The sequence below is a fragment of the Leucopleurus acutus genome, assembly GCF_964270905.1.
Source record: "Leucopleurus acutus genome assembly, chromosome: 10".
NCBI classification, from domain to species: Eukaryota; Metazoa; Chordata; class Mammalia; order Artiodactyla; family Delphinidae; genus Leucopleurus; species Leucopleurus acutus.
Window position 1 is genome coordinate 32,016,827 of NC_139153.1, and position 16,099 is coordinate 32,032,925.

The 16,099-nt window shown below is 38.4% G+C and overlaps 1 protein-coding gene and 1 pseudogene across 15 annotated transcripts in view; one reads left to right on the forward strand and one right to left on the reverse strand.

Moving 5' to 3' along the window:
- Window positions 1-16,099, reverse strand: part of SLMAP (sarcolemma associated protein) — a 150,808-nt gene that overhangs the window by 99,635 nt on the left and 35,074 nt on the right. The gene's annotated exons all lie outside the window — the stretch shown is intronic.
- Window positions 10,387-15,574, forward strand: LOC309966959 (pyruvate dehydrogenase E1 component subunit alpha, somatic form, mitochondrial-like; annotated as a pseudogene). The gene is made up of 2 exons: window positions 10,387-10,432; window positions 11,200-15,574. The product of its transcript is annotated as a pyruvate dehydrogenase E1 component subunit alpha, somatic form, mitochondrial-like (transcript).

The following is a 16,099-nucleotide window of genomic DNA, read 5'->3' on the forward strand; positions in this document are numbered from 1 at the left end:
AACTACTTTCCATGCAGTCTTCCACTTATTCTTTAAAACAGTCCTATGAGGTAGATGTTTTATTATCCCTATACCACAGATAAAGAAATTAGGACTAAAATAGGTTAACTAACCTGCCAAAGGTAGTAATGGGGAGAGATGTACATTTTAAAGTTTTTAATCTCAACTATTCTGCTATGCTACTCATGTTTGTCTGGTCATTTCACAACCACTATCTCTAATGTTTCTACCAACCATCACATGAATTAGGAATGATTTTGTTCATTTGATGGATCCGCAGGTTGAGGCTGAAACACAAGCAACCCATCTAAGTAACCTCTCTACGGTCACAATAAAATCATAAAACAGCAATCAGGCCTTATGATGCCAAATTATCAGGAAAAGTGAACTTTCAAAATTTCTTTCAGAAACGCATTCACTACCTTCTACCACCTATTTGACATACAATCCTAATAAATTTGAGTTTCCCAGCTTCCATGTCCACGGCAGATTAAAAGGGAACAAGCATATGCCAGGGACTATGCTAGGCACTTTATACACATAACCTTATCTAAACTTCAGAACACTATGAAATAAGTAGTATCCCACATGAACATACAGGGTAAGAAGTTAAATTATATGCCCAAAGATTACACAGAAAGTAAGAATGGCAAATAAGGTCTATTAGACACCTCATGACCATGGTAAATCCCTTGAAGATCAAGATAAGTGATATCCCTAGCCCTTAATAAAATGCCTGCTGAACAGGCATCAAACAAGTATTTTATTTTTTTGAATAAATTTATTTATTTATTTTTGGCTACGTTGGGTCTGCGTTGCTGCGCGTGGGCTTTCTCTAGTTGCAGTGAGCGGGGGCTACTCTTTGTTGCGGTGCGCAGGCTTCTCATTGTGGTGGCTTCTCTTGATGCAGCAGAGCACGGGCTCCAGGTGCACTGGCTTCAGTAGTTCTGGCGCACGGGCGTAGTTATTCCGCAGCATGTGGGATCTTCCCGGACCAGGGCTCGAACCCGTGTCCCCTGCATTAGCAGGTGGATTCTTAACCACTGCGCCACCAGGGAAGCCCCAAACAAGTATTTTAAATAAATATTTCGTGAGTGTGATATTTATAGCCCCGACTCATTCCATCATTTACCCACCATTTCCTGAGCGTCTGTGAATAGGAATTCAGCCATCAGCTACTAAAAATAGAATATGTGACTTTCCAAAGTCACTTAGAGCAAGTGCAAAACAGTAATAACAACAAATACTATCAGTAGTAATAATGTCAATAACCCCATAGGGCATTCAATATGTCACCAATTCCTAGGAATTCTGATTCAGAATAATCTCTCAATTCCACACTGCCTTTCCCTCCCCATTACTGTTCCTCTAACTCAGGCCCGTAACATTTGCAAAGACGATGGCTATGATTCCACACTCTTCACCCTCTACACTGATGCTAGATTTATTTCCTAAAATACAAACCTGACCATTTTGTTTCCCTTTGTAAAATGGCTGTTGACCCTTTGCCTTCAAAATTAAATCTGAGAGCTCTGATAACTTTCAAAATCTTTCATAATGACCTCAATCACCCTATCAAACTGGATTTTCCACTTTTCCTAAAAGTACCATCCATTCCATCCTTGCGTAACTACTAGCCATTCCCTACACAAGCCCCAGGTATGATGCTTGCTTATGTTGTGCTTGGACCCGAAAAGCCCTTGCTTCCACCCACCCACACTCTTTACTTGTTAAAAGCCTCCTTTTCTTTCTGAAGCCCCAGTTTAAATATCTTAACAAATAAGATTTCTTGTTCAAATAACATTTCTCACTAAATAATATTACACCTGAACCAGAGACTCAAGGCTTTATTCCAGGTTAAGCCTCTAACTCCCAACCCTCTATGTCCAAATCATAGTCTGAACAGCATTACAATTCCATCTTTTTAAAACTATAACATTTATTCCCTGTCAGAAAGTTCCAATAGACACAAGTAACAAATGATGTTTTAAAATACATTTCAAATAAATGAAATAATTCATACTTTAGAATGGAAGCTATAAAGTTTTGATTTACCATAGGATAGGCCAAACTGTATTACATCCAAATAGCAATATGCTATATGGAACAGAGCATACGTTAAAGGTTTGAATTCCAGCCCCATCACCTTCTAACATACTGTGTGACCTTGAGCATGTTATTTAACCTCTCTGAGCATCCCTTTAGTTATAAAGGGTTATTTATAAATCCCTATTTATAAATTGGGGATAATATCAGTATGTACCTCTGAGTGTTTGTTGTAAAGGTTAAATGATGTTAAGCATGTAAGGTATTTAGTACAGCATTTGTACACAGTAACTGCTAAACAAATGGCAGCTATTACTACTAAATTCACAGAATATGCATAAACGTGTAATCACTGAAACTTTCTTCAGAGAACTGATGCAAGACTTTCCTTTATGCCTTTTCCTTATAACCTTTCTTAAGCTAAAGTTCTTAAAAATAATTTACCAGTTAATTACTTAAACAGTAAACAGCTGATAGAGATATAAATAAATCAGTAACAGCTGAACTCTAACAAATACAGATGTTAAAAATAGCATGTCATTGCCCCATTACACATGAATATTACCATAAATAACCACAACCTGTGCAAAGAAGCAGCTAAATCTCTGTCTCACAGCACAGACTGAAAACCATTTATAAAAAATATGAAACACATCACAATATGGATCAGGGAATTCCCTAATCATAGTTATATCAAAAGGAAATTACTACCCTCAGATATATGTAAATACACTCAGAATATATAGCACAGATTAGCAATCTACAGCTCATCTGACAGTGTGAACTAACTTCTGAATAAATTAAGCAAGTGATATTTAACAGATGTCATTTAACTCCATTTCTAAACCAGAGCCCTACTATACTCCTGGCCCTGAGTGAGTGACAGGGTTGGAAATCCAGTGAAATCATGGAATAATGCTCCAGAAGCATTAACTCACTCAGTTCAAAACTAAAAATGCTCCTTAGGACACCTAAGTAGCATATAAATTACTAGGGCAGGGCAGAGGTTTTCCCATTACACCCTCCTATACTATTTGAATTTTCTGTTTAAAAAAAAAAAGAGAGAGAGAAAGAGACATGTATGGGAAGGGGCAAACAAACATCTAACTCCAAAACTTTCAAGAGACCAAAAAGCTCAGGAAGATGGACAATTATCAATGTGGTCAATATCAGTTTGGCAAAGATTAAGAATAGTGATACCTGGCTCTGGCAATATAAAAATGTGGAGAAACAGCTCTCTCACATACTGGGAAATATACTGGGCATATATACCCTGGGCATAAGAGTGTAAACTGCTACAATCATTTTGGAAAATGATTCAGCAACACCTATTAAAATTTTAAATGCTTATATTCTTTGGCTGAGCAATTCCACATCCAGGAATCTAACCTATAGAAACAATGAAATGCACACATGTACAATGACAAATGCATTAAGTATGTACCGAAGCCATGTTAATAGAAGTTAAAAACTGGAAACTACTAATGCCCAGCCAAACTGTCTGATTAAATATCAGACATCATAATCATCAAAAATAATATAACGGTATGGGTACTGAAATTAAAATATATCAAGACATACAGTGATCCCTTTTTTTTTTTTCCCCCCCAGTACGCGGGCCTCTCACTGTCGTGGCCTCTCCCGTTGCGGAGCACAGGCTCCGGACGCACAGGCTCAGCGGCCATGGCTCACAGGCCCAGCTGCTCCGCGGCATGTGGGATCGTCCCAGACCGGGGCACAAACCTGTGTCCCCTGCATCAGCAGGCGGACTCTCAACCACTGCGCCACCAGGGAAGCCCCAGTGATCCCTTTTATAAAAAGAATGATAGGGACTTCCCTGGTGGTCCAGTGGTAAAGAATCCGCCTTACAATGCAGGGGATGCAGGTTTGATCCCTGGTTGGGGAACTAAGATCCCACATGCCATGGGGCAACTAAGCCCATGCGCCACAGCTACTGAGCTCGCGCACCTCAAGGAGAGAGCCCATGTGCTATAAACTACAGAGCCCAGGCGCCCTGGAGCCCGTGTGCCACAAGTAGAGAGAGAAAACCCACACGCCACAACTAGAGAGAAGCCCAAGCAGTGCAACAACAGATCCCGCGTGCCTCAGCGAAGATCCCATGTGCCGCAACTAAGACCCAACACAGCCAAAGAAATAAAATAATAAAATAAAATATCCTGAAATTGAGATTCATCTTAAAAAAAAAAACGATATATGCTTATACGCCATTAGAAAACAAAAATCTGAAAGAATGTATACAAACTATTCACAGTGCTTATCTCCACAAAAAAGAAATCTTAAAGAGTTAAACTTTAATAATATTAAAAGAGATCTAAAACTTTATTCAATAAGGCTAACAAATCTTCAATTCCGCATTATCATCATTTGATGGAAGAAAGTGAAAAGAAGATGAAAAGAAACAAACAAAACAAACCCCCAAACAAATAGAAAAATATAACTATGCAAAGAGAGAAAAACACAGAAAAACAGAATTTGCCAGGAAAAAAAAAGAGTTAAATATCAAGGGAGATCAAAGTTCAATAAATTCAAAAGGGTTAATAAACTAGTCATCTCCTTGACACAAGAACACACTTCAGAAGTAAAATCACTGACTTATGAAAGGTACTTAAGAGGGTTAACAGCTCACTTGCTCTTTGTTCTTTCAGATTACAGGACTCAGTTCTGAATGGAAGAGCTTCAGCAACCCACCAGAGTTCTTTATGTGGCGGGGAGGGGGAGAGGGGGGAATCAAATTAAGGCATCTGGTATAAATATGGTCTTCAGGATCCCTGCCCTTAAAATAAAACAGTGCTATAAAACTGGAAAAGCATAACATTAACCTTTTATACAACACACACACAAAATGATAATATTTGTACAGCACAAGATTTCCTGACAGACTGGATGTAAAATATGAAAAAAAGGAGTCAAGAAGGATACCAAAGTTTTTGACCCAAGCAACTTAGAAGGATATACAAGTGACCCTTGAACAACACTGGGGTTAGGGACACCAATCCTCCATGCAGTTGAAAACTCCCATATAACTTTTAACTTATAGCTGGCCCTCTGTATCTGCAGTTCCATATCCAGGAATTCAACCAACCTCGGATCATGTAGCGCTGTAGTATTTACTACTGAAAAAAATCTGCATATAACTGGACCCATGCAGTTCAAACCCATGTTGTTTAAGGATCAACTGTAACTGCCCCTATGTGAACTGGAAGGGCTGAACGTGAGAAGGTTTTTTGTTGAGGTTAGGGAGGTATCAGGAGTTCAGCTTTGGACATATTAAATTTGAGGTGTATGTTAGATATCAGGTGAAAATGTCAAAAAGGCAGCTGGATATGAACCTAGAGTCCGGGAAAAAGTCTGGGCTTGAGATAAAAATGTGGTTGTCATCAGCATATACAAAGAACTGAAAGTTAAGAGACAGAATGAAATCATTAAGCAAGTACAGATAGACAAGAGTACCAAGGACAGAGTGTTGAAGCAGTCCAAAGTTTATAGGTCAGGGAGATGAAGACCAAGCAAAGGAAATTTCAAAGATGGCCAGTGAAGTAAAGTGTTGTGTCCTGGAAGCCATTGTGAATGATGTTTCCAAGAACATGGAAGAGATCAACTATGTCAAATGATGCTGAAAGATCAAGGAAGATTAGGAATAAGAACTGACCAAGGGAAATAGCAACCTGGAAGCCACTGATGACCCTGACAAGAACTGTGGATGCAGTGGACAATGAAAGCCTCACCAGAGTGATTCAAGAGAAAATGGATGGAGGGAAATGAGAAAGTGTACATATAGACAAATCTTTTAAGGAGTTCTGCCCTAAAGGGAAGCAAAGAAATGGGCAGTAGCTAGAAAGTAAAGTGGGGTCAAGATAATAATTTTTTAATATGAGAAAAATTACACTGTTTCATGTACTAACAAGAATAATCCAGTAAAGAGCAAGGGTACTTGACCCAATCCTGAGGATTCAGAAAAGGCTTCTGATGGAACTGTCCCACGTTGAGTCATGAAGGCTGATTAAGAGTGAATCAGGGGCTTCCCTGGTGGCGCAGTGGTTGAGAGTCCGCCTGCCAATGCAGGGGATAACGGGTTTGAGCCCTGGTCTGGGAAGATCCCACATGCCGCAGAGCAACTGGGCCCGCGAGCCACAACTACTGAGCCTGCGCATCTGGAGCCTGTGTTCCGCAACAAGAGAGGCTACGACAGTGAGAGGCCTGCGCACCGCGATGAAGAGTGGCCCCCGCTTGCCACAACTAGAGAAAGCCCTCGCACAGAAACGAAGACCCAACACAGCCAAAAATAAATAAATAAATACATAAATTTATTTTTTTAAAAAAAAGAGTGAATCACGATGAGAAGGGAGGGGACTGAAACAGCATGAGCAAACAGAGGTGAGAAACAACATAGTGGGGGGGTGGCATGTGAAGCACAAGACTGAGAATGACAGGAAATCATGCTGGAGAGGTGAGCAGTCACCAAGCCTTTTAAGATGATTCATGCAGTACAACCTTTATGATATAGATGATAGGGGACTTGCCACTATAGGGTTTAGATAGGTAAATACTAAGATCAAACTGACATTTCACTCAGGGAGGGAATAGCTTGAGGGGTACTAGACTGAAGGCAGGGAGACCAGTTACAGTTATTGAAATAAAGAAATAACAAGGTCCTAAACTGGACAGTGTTAGAAGCAGTGAAACGGGCTTAGTGACAGATCTTAAGTGCTCAGTGTTGAAAAGCAGTAGTTTCTAGTATGAGCTACTGAGCAGATGATAAGGCCATTACCTGTATTTGGAAATACTGGGGAGGGGGTGGTGAATGATTCATTTCAATTTGGGGTATATTGTTTTTAGAGTCTCTATAGGACATTCAAGTGAATAAATGTAAGCAGGCAATGGGTAGAAAACTCAGACCTTAGAGCTCAAGATATCTGAGAGGCATCTGAGTGGTAATTAAAATTATTATAATATATGAGATGATCCAAAAATAACATTTACGAGGAAAACAATGATTGAACTTTTAGGAACACTAACACTTTATGGAGAGTTAGTGGAGAATATGCTTGAAGGAATTTCAGACAAAACAGTCAAAAAGCTACAGAAAAACTCAGGAAAAGAAATAACCAAGAGGCCAGGGAACCAGCCAAGGACTAACACCTTTACCAGTTTAAAAAGAGATAGTGTAGTGACCTGAATACACTGGTGGGGATCAGAAATCAAGTCAAATCACGTAACAGTCTGGACTTTCCAATTCTGTTGTATTAATTTTTCAAAAATTAGTAGAATCTACAGGTCAGCTCTTCCTGAGGTCCCTAAGTAGTCAAGCCAATCTGAGTGGAAAAGACTAAAGAACTAAATACAGTTGCACCACTACCTCCTGTAGAAGAGTATTTACAGTTTTAGTAGAAGAGTATTTGTGGTTGCTCTATACAAAGAAAATTGGTGATGTATTTCTTAATAAACCAAAAATTGTTGTCAAGTATAATAAAATGAATAGGAAGATTTTTACTTTTTATCATGCCTGACTTCTTGATTGTTACATAATACTTCACCCACGACTTTATATAAACTCAACTAACAATAAAACTCATAGCCTTATATAATAAGGAAAAGTATTTAAGTATGGATGATGTAAAAACCTATAATGCTAGTACTTAGGGAAGAATATTACCAATACAATAAAAATTTGTCAGGAATGGAAAGAATTTTTGACACTGGAAGAAAAGAGATAACTTGAAGATACAGGGGGAAATAAACAGGGCAAGGATCAATTTCCGTTTCTTGATTTTAGCTCTACTTTATAATTTTTTGGCAGACAATTTGTCACACTGAAAAATCACTTACTCTTGGATGGCTGTACTGTACTAACTGGGAGTGACTCGTAAGTGTTTGGCCCCACCCATACAGAAGAACTCTGCAAAGAACTTTAAAAAAAAGAAAATCAACCGGAAGCGTATTTTCAAATGAGCACCTAACACAAAATCATTAAAGCATGGAAAAGATGTGACAGAATTATTACTCACTATGAGAAAGTTAAAAGCATTTTCTTGGAGTGGGGTGGGGGTGACTCTCAAGGTGTGAGTCATAGGATTAAAGGACAACTGGATCCAGGATTTAGTGAAAGCTGGAAAAGCAGGATTCAGATCACATGCAGCTCTCCAGGCCAGAGAGAAAAATAGCTGAGTTGGGTTAGTGCCTCCAGAGTTTAGGTGAGTCACAGAGAGAGCAGAGAGAGAAAAGCACAACCAGACTGGATTTCAGCACATGGGAGAAATCTGTAGCTGTTGTCTTTTGGTTTACTTCTTCCCTTATTAATTTACTATTAAAACATGTTAATTACATTCAAAGAAGCTAAAACAGAGGTTACCCCAGAATCTTACTACTCCATAGATGTGGACAAGCTCTGCCACACTGCTTTGCACTTGGACTAGACCAAAACACAAAGCTAACGTCACTACCACAACCTTTCTAGCACTACATATTTTCATTTTGCTAATTTAATATAACAACCATTTTGTAAGATACTTATTTCTGTGGTTACTAGCAAGGATGTCTGTTTGTTTACTACATATATTCATCTTGAACAAACTGACTGCATAGTTCTTTGGTCCACCTACAAAAATCTTGTTGACCTTTTATATTGCAAAGGACATTTTGTGTGTTATATATACTCATTTTGCTGTCATAATGAATGCAAATGATGTTCTATTTCCATTGTTCTCATTTTTCACAGAACCAAAGTAGTTATCAATGTTTACTTAGATATTCATTAATTTTTTTTTTTTTTTTTTTGCCTTCACTTGGTTTTAGGCTCTAGCAGTTGCTCATGTACCAATAAATCCTGAAGGGGTTTACATTATTATACAGTCATACTGCATGTCTTAGAAATTTTCACTTGCCTGATCCAATCATTCCAGTTCAACTCTTTTATATCATTTATTTATGTTTCTTCTCAAATACAGTGCTATCATCCTTTCTTTAAAAGAAACATTTTTGGGCTTCCCTGGTGGCGCAGTGGTTGAGGGTCCGCCTGCCGACGCAGGGGAAGTGGGTTCGTACCCTGGTCCGGGAAGATCCCACATGCCACGGAGCGGCTGGGCCTGTGGGCCATGGCCACTGAGTCTGCGCGTCCGGAGCCTGTGATCCGCAGCGGGAGAGGCCGCAACAGTGAGAGGCCCGCGTACCGCAAAAAAAACAAGAAACATTTTTTGTGGCTAAGTAATGATATAAAATGTAATGGGTTCCAAGCAATTCTACACCTAGGTATCTAGCCAAGAGAAATAAAAGACACAAAGTACTGTACACAAATGTTCCTAGCAGCGCTGTTCATAATAACCAAAAGTTGGAGGCAATCCAAATATCCATCAACCATTGAATAAATAAGATATATCTGCAATAAAGTGAATGAACTGTTGATACATTCTATAAAATAGATGAACCTCAAAAACATAATGCTAACGGAAAGAAGCCAGACACAAATGACTGCATATAGTATGATTTTGTTTATTTAAAATTTCTGGAATATGCAAATCTATAGAGACAGAAAACAGATCAGTGGTTGCCTAAGGCTGCATGTGGGAATCAAGCACTGAATGCAAATAGGCACAAGAGAACTTCTGGGGGTGATGAAAATGTTTTATAGCTAGATTATGGTAATGATTACAAAACTACAGATTTACTAAAAACCATTAACTTCAAGTAAACTAAACTTACTTTTACAATGGGTAAATTTAATGGAATGTAAATTCTACTTCAATAAAGCTGTTTTTAAAAGGCCAATGAACAGAGGAAGGATGAAAAGAATATATGAATATATACACGCACATAGGAAATAACTTTGTAATATAAAAATTTAAGGGATTCAGCTTGTTACTGATAAAAGTGGCAGAAAGTATTTTAAATAACACTCAGTGCGTTCAAGAGTGACATAAGAGAAACATTTTCACAAGCTGGTCATGGGAGTGTAAATTGGCACAACCTGTCTGGAAAGCAGTCTGGCAAAGTATACGAAGTAAGCTTTAAAACAATGTCCCCTTTGATTTACTTCTGAGAACTTAGCCTACAGAAGTAATAAAAAACATATATAAAGATCTAGGTATAAAGATATTCAGAAAGCAAAATTTATAATAGTTTTAAAAGATGGAATCTATGTAAATATTCAACAATGGAAGAACAGTTAAGAAAACTGCAGTCCATCCATGAATATTCTGCACTCTTTAAAAATATCTGTGTGCCTATGGCCCAGCATAGAGCATGTCATCACTGCTCCCACCACCATGACCTACACTCAGGAGGAAGATCCTCTAAGAGGAAGATTCTCACCGTTTCCTGCGGGTCATGGCTAGCAGAACACTGGTGGCATCCCGTAACTGTGCAAATGATGGTACATTTGAAATGAAGAAATGTGACCTTCATGGGTAGTAAGAGGGCCCTCGTATCACAACAGTGCTCGGTAGTGAAGAGAGACTCAGACTCTACAGGATGATACAGACTGTTTGCCAATGGAATCAAACAGAAAGTTATTCGTGGTTTTTGTTACTTATGTAATGTCAAGAAGTTTGTGGGGGACTTTAGGTCGGGATAAAAATCATAGATCATCTCATCACAGCTTACCGGGCTCATGGCTTTAGCTTTACTTGTGGACTTTCTGTCCTAGAAATTTGTAGAGTTTACAGGACAAAGAGAAGGTTGTGCTAAAGGAAAAGTAGGATTAATACACATGTACACTAAGACCTTTCTACGGGGATCAGGGCATTGTCAGAGCTCAGGTTCCCCTGAGCACTGGTCTGGCCTGTAAGTACAGTTACCATTCAGTATCCAAGGGGGATTGGTTCCAGGATACCAAGGGGGATTGGTTCCATGGATACCAAAATCCTCAGATGCTCAAGTCCCTTATATAAAATAGCATTGTATTTGCATATAACCCTATGCACATCCTCCCATATACTTTAAATCATCTCTAGATTACTCATAATACCTCATACAATATAAATGCTATGTAAATAGTTGCCTGTGCATAGAAAATTCAATTTTTGCTTTTTGGAACTTTCTGGAATTTTTTTCCCAAACATTTTCAATCTGCAGTTAGTTGAATCGGTGGATACAGAGCCCATGGATAGGGAGGGCCAATTGTATAATGGAAAAAATGAGGTCTGTTTGACTTTATATTTGAAGCATACAACATGGCAACTTTGTGGAAATGACCGTTTATTTTCATCTGTGAGAAAAACCACTGTGTAATGGGAACATCTGTTTAGAGAGCAGCAGCCATCACTGATTACTACAAGAAAGACAATTTTCTTCCTGGGCTTAGGTCAGATGGAATGGATGCTCTCTGTGTCCAGGAGGCAACAAAGATTGCAGCTGCCTATTATAGATCTGTATAGGGGATCATACTGATAGAGTTGCAGACTCAATATTATGAAGGACACAGTATGCATGATCTTGGAGCCGGTTACTATACACAAGAAGAAATACAAGAAGTAAGAAGAGTGACCCTATTATGCTTCTCCGAGATAGAATAGCACACAGCAATACTGCCAGTGTTGAAGAATGAAAGGAAACTGATGTTGAAGTGAAGAAAGAAATTGAGAGCACAGTCTAGTTTGCTACAGTTGATCCCAAACCACCTTTAGAAGAGCTAGGCCATCACTTCTATTACAGTGATCCATCTTTTGAAGTTTATGGATCAAGTGAATCACTTAAAGGAAGACTGCAGGGACTTCCCTGGTGGTCCAGTGGATAAGACTCCATGTTCCCAGTGCAGGGGGCCTGGGTTTGATCCCTGGTCAGGGAACTAGATCCCACATGCCACAACTAAGAGTCCACGTGCCACAACTAAGAGTCCGCATGCCACAACTAAGAGCCTGCATGCCACAGCGAAGATCCCGCATGGTGCAACTATGACCCGGAGCAGAATGAATGAATGAATATTCGAATGAATAAATAAATAAAGGAGCACTGTAAACTTACTATTATGCCTTCAACAGAACATTCAATGGTCAACTTTAAGAAACTTTGTGTTCTCAACTTTAAAAGAAATAAAACCCATCAAACAAACAAACAGTTTGTAAATGTGTTTATGCTACTCTATAAAATTAAGTTTAAAAAGATGGGAGAAAAATTTAATGGGTTCCAAATGTACAGTGAAAAGTACATCTTCTTTCCCATGCCCCACAGTTTCCCAATTTCCCTCCACAGAAGCAAATATGTTACTAGTCTCTTCTATAAGAAAAAATGAAATTTTTAAAAACTGAAACAAAACGCAAAAGACAATTTAAAATGTTTAAAGGGGGCTTCCCTGGTGGCGCAGTGGTTAAGAATCTGCCTGTCAACGTAGGGGACGCAGGTTCGAACCCTGGTCCGGGAAGATCCCACATGCCGTGGAGCTACTGAGCCCGCGAGCCACAACTACTAAGCCCGCGAGCCACAACTACTGAAGCTCACGCGCCTAGAGCCCGTGCTCCGCAACGAGAAGCTACTGCAATGAGAAGCCTGCGCACTGCAATGAAGAGTAGCCCCTGCTCACTGCAACTAGAGAAAGGCTGCGCACGACAACGAAGACCCAACACAGCCAAAAATAAATAAATTTAAAAAAAAAATTTTTTTTAATGTTTAAAGGAAAAGTTCATAAATTCTTACATTCAGAAAGAAAAATATGGAGGGAGAAATAGAAACACTTTGTAATTAACGTGAACCAAGTGGCAGAAGATATGAAAAGTATAGGCTGGGGGAATTTGGAAGCACTGAGTTAAATCTATGGGGAGATAGAATAAGATATTAGACATGTAGGATAGGAACTCTCTCATATCTATACTTACAGAAACAACTCATCCTAAAATAAAATCCAATTCCGAAGTCAGGCAGAGATTTTTCCCTCTTGTGTCAGTGAGGCACAAAGCTGTCTCAAGCTTATTTTACCCATCAAGCCAAAAGACATACCACTCTCTTGTTATAAGGATTATAGCTAGGTATGTTTAATGAACAAGTTATTACAATTAGAGGAAAATACCTTATATCTGTTATAAGTAACAAATTGTATCCCTTAACTGTGGCAGTCAAACTACTGCCTTTTGCTTCCTGGCAATGTTAACTCTACTAATTTATTCTCTAACACAGAAATAATGCCCCCCATGGTGGGCTGCCTACTGCAGTTACTCCATGCAGAAAAGGAGAGAGCTTCTGAAGATCTAAGAATAAGTGTATTAAAATACAAATTTCATCTTCATTTTGACTGCCATTATAAACTGAGGTATCACAGAGTGACCTGTTCACAGACAAAAATTTCCCAAGCAATGGAATAGCTGAGTCACTATTCACCAAAGACTTAATTATCTCATATAGTCAGTGAAAGAAAATGATATAACATTACAAAAGTCATCTATTTTTGTAGTCTTTGTTCAGGGTTCCAAAAATGAATTTCAATATGGTTGCTGACTCTGAAAGTGATTTTCACACTCAGATTTACCTCTGAAAACATTTGGGTACATTCTTTTTCTGGGATTAAATTAAATAACATCTATGCATCAATCGAGTTACACCAGAGAGAATGCTCCACCAACTTCTAGCTGAGTTTACAATATAACGTTAACTTTTTCTAGAATGGGCAAGTCAACTGAGCTGTAACATTCCCTTGGGCTTTATGCCATTTCTCGAGTTTAAAATTGAAACATCAGTTGAAGAAAAATAGGTACAACCTAACGGCCTATGCAACTTAATTACAGGCAGATTAAGCTGCACACATCAGCTTCAGAACAAAGAGAGTTAGAAAAAAACTAAAAAAATCAAATATGAGATTTTTACTGCTGAAATGGTCTATAAAATACTCTCATGGATGAGATAACTTAGGACCTCAAAGAAGTTGCCTGTACAAGAACACAAAACAAATAAGGCAAGCTGGGAGTGGGGGCCAGGGCCTCTAAAACATTCTATTTCACAAATCAATAGCCTCCACAATCTCAAAAATATCTATATAGAAAACTGATTAAACTTTCAAATGACAAATTTAAGAATCACTCACTTGACTCAAAATATTCGCAATAAATAACCTCATTAGAAAGGATCTACATACCAGTAAAAATGGTTAACATTTACTGAATTCTTACTGTGTGCCAGGCTCTATATTAAGTCCTTTACATGTATTTAATTCACTTAATTCTCACCACTCCCCTGTGAGGTATTATTATTAACCCCACTTTAAAAACAAGAAAATTGAGGCAGAGTTTCTGGCAAATTACTTGCCAGAAGTCACCAAGCAAATAAGAACTAGGGTATGAACCCATGTAATGATCTCCTCAGCTGTAGTCCCTAACTCCCCACTTCTGACCTCGCAGCTCTTAACCATTCTACTATACTGCCTTTTAAATTTTAGTCCAATTTCTCATTTTACAGATAAGGAAACTATGTCCCCAAGGAAGAGACAAAATTCAATCAAGGTTGAAAATCATTTAATAACAGTACTAGTATTAGGATGCAGGTTTCCTATTCCCATTACGCTCTCCTATTTCACACTGGGCTTTTCCTATTTTTCTATCATCCTATTACCCTCTTTCTCATTGGGCTTTTCCTATTTTCCTATCATTTTTCCTATTTCACACTGGGCTTTTCCCCTCTTCTGGTCTTTTTCAAAATTAATTTGTTTTTCTGAGCATAAAATACTTATCACTGAAGTCAAGAAAGTACAGTAAAGTATAGAGGAAAATTAAAATTATTCCTCCCAGCTTCCAAGGATAATCATTGTCAACAGTTTAACTTATTTATTTATATGCATTACAAGACCAACACTCCATTGCCCTGCCCCATATGTTTAAAGAAGTTTAGAGACCTACTTTGTAAGTAGTTGTATATTAATCTGACTTTTTCACTTAAATCACTATTTTCCCAAGGCATTAAATATTTTTTGAATATGACTAAATGGCTACATGACATTTCATAAATTTCATTAAGATATTTAACCATAGGTCTTCTGACTATATATCTAGAAGACTTCTTGCAATTAATGTCTTTGATGAAAGTGTTATACATATATCTTTATGCAACATATCTGTTAATATTCTTAGATTAAGTCCCTGAAAATGATATTACTGAGTTAAAGGGTATAACAATATATAACACACATGTGCTGCTTACTATTGCCAAACTATTCTAAGTGCTTCACAGATATTAGCTTGTTTAATCCTTGCAACAACCCTGAGAGATGAAATGAATGCCCAGAGACAACAAGTGACTGGCCCAAGATCATATGGCTAAGAAAGTGGCACAGGCAGGATTCACACCCAGCTAGTCAAAATCCAGGATCCAGGCTCTTCATCATTATGCTGGACTATCTTAATTCCACACGTTTCAACCACATGATGCCAAGTCTCCTAGACGTTTACTACAAATGTACAAAAATCATCTGAGGAACCTGTTTTCAGTAAGCATCTCAAGAGATTCTAAAGTTTGAAACCACTATCCTGATCTAAAAATTTTTAAATAGTACAACATCTAATAAACCCTTCTCATAAAACCACTGACAGACCACTGACAGTTTATATTGGTTGATGTTTAATATACAAACGGGAGGGCCAAGTAAGAGAACACTCAAAAATGGTTAAAATACGTCTTCATGACCTGGGATTAGGCAAATGGCTTCTTAGACATGATACCAAAAGCACAAATAGTAATATAAATTAAAAATTTTAGGATTGTTAGAATTATTTTTAAAATGAAGGATAAACTGAACTTCAAAATTTAAAACTTCTGTGCTATAAAAGACACCATAAAGGGGCTTCCCTGGTGGCGCAGTGGTTCAGAGTCCACCTGCCGATGCAGGGGACACGGATTCGTGCCCCTGTGCGGGAAGATCCCACATGCCGCGGAGCGGCTAGGCCCGTGAGCCATGGCCGCTGAGCCTGAGCATCCGGAGCCTGTGCTCCGCAACGGGAGAGGCCACAACACTGACAGGCCCGCATACCGCAAAAAAAAAAAAAAAAAAAAAAAAAAAACACCATAAGGCCACATATTATGTGATTCCACTTACATAAGTCACCTAGAATAGGCAAATTCATAG